Consider the following 1717-nt stretch of genomic DNA (forward strand, 5'->3'; position numbering starts at 1 on the left):
TTCTCCTTGGCACCTCGGATCAAATCGGCACACACTATATAGAGAGAAAAAAAAAAAAGTGTTTAAATGACAACATGTCTGACCTATTCAGACACACAAATCAGAGTTTTGTGAAAAAAGGCTCAGAATAGCGTATAGTATAGCTCATGTTTATGTCATTCATATATTATTATCCTCACTGCCATCAATTTAGTACCACAAGAGCACCGGGCCGCAAACACACCTTTTTCCAGAGATTTGACATTGCGGCTGGTCAGAGTGATGCGGATACGGTGAATTGCGACCTCGGCCTCAACAGGAGCCTTACCAGTGTCTTTGAATGCCTGCAAAACATACATGCGGTTAATAAACTTCTTAGTGCAAACAACGCAACTCTGATACACACTAAATACTTGCTGGTTTTTCGTAAATTACTTTTATGTTATAACCCAGAGGGCTGACATACCCACTAAAAACTTTAACAGGTCAGGGTATCAGCAGAGGGTATCAGAACCCATACAAATTTCAAAATAAATCTTGCATAAAATTATTTTACTTAACAGTCTGAGGCACATTTATAACTGCTAGTCTCAAACACTCAGTACACAATACATGCATTGAAATTGGATTCTATAACAAATATATCAATTAATACAAAATGCAGGGCAAATCACTACATTTGCAAAATCTTTATAAAGTTACTCACAACTGTTCATTCAAAAAGATGGAAGATAAAATGTGTACTCTTACAACCATATACACCATTTTACAAAATATAACACACAAAGTAAACAGTGTCATAATTTATCAACAGGAGATCATAAGCACTCTCTTGGCAAAACATGATTTTCACTGATCGCAAATTGCTCAAACTCCAAGCCTACAAATCAAGGCTTAGCGCAACTTCGGGACGATTCAGAAACACGGTGCGGCACGCGTGTACACGAGTTGCTGAACACCTAAATACAGACACAGAAGACAACAAGCACTGCTTCTCTGTGTTAATACAATATTAGTAAAACTTTAAATTACCATGGTTACTAATTCCTGACCGACTTATTCGTGGAAATAGTTGAAAAGCGAACAGCGGTGAGTCAGGAAACGCGCCACACGAGCTCGCTCCGGTTCTTCAAGAAAGGAAGGCTTGAAGGCCTGCTCGTTCATTTATATGATGCATCCGGGTACTGTGTGACAACAACATGGCGTCAACATTTCCGCCGGAACAAAAAGCATTTTGCTGGATTTTTGCCTATCGCTGGGAACAATGGCAAATACAACCAATAAAAAATGGATTTATTAAATATAATAAATGTTGCAAATTAAATGAAACTGAATTTTAAAAAAATCATTCATAAAACAAACTACCATGATGTGTTAAATTGATCATTAGAATTGAATTATAGGAACAATGCCTACATAATAAGAGATTCCCACGATATTTTTTTATGTTATAAAAAAAGACAAAACAAAAAGAACACACACTTTTTCAAAAAAAAATGTCAGACCCTTAACTCTTATTACTTGCTTATGTCAATTTTTATTTATTTATTTGTTTATTTATTTGCTTATGTTTGCAGTTATCATACAACTGTTTTTTTTTTCATTATGGGGCACAGTGTGGTACATTTTTGGTTTTGTTTTGTTTTAAGCAACGTAAAAATGTGAGAAAAGTATGTCCTGTAAAGGGTTTGAAAAAAATGTGAGAGTTTGTCCTGGTTCCCTACATTACCAAATATCC

General features: G+C 35.6%; 1 long non-coding RNA gene across 1 annotated transcript; it reads right to left on the reverse strand.

Moving 5' to 3' along the window:
• Positions 1-1134, reverse strand: LOC107580467 (uncharacterized). The gene is made up of 3 exons (XR_001608646.1): positions 1012-1134; positions 224-323; positions 1-34 (listed from the first exon to the last, which is right to left on the reverse strand). It is a non-coding gene; the product is annotated as an uncharacterized lncRNA (long non-coding RNA).
• Between the last annotated feature and the right edge of the window lie 583 nt (positions 1135-1717).

Source organism: Sinocyclocheilus grahami, unplaced genomic scaffold (assembly GCF_001515645.1).
Source record: "Sinocyclocheilus grahami isolate Dianchi unplaced genomic scaffold, SAMN03320097.WGS_v1.1 scaffold33957.1, whole genome shotgun sequence".
In the NCBI taxonomy this organism is placed as follows: Eukaryota; Metazoa; Chordata; class Actinopteri; order Cypriniformes; family Cyprinidae; genus Sinocyclocheilus; species Sinocyclocheilus grahami.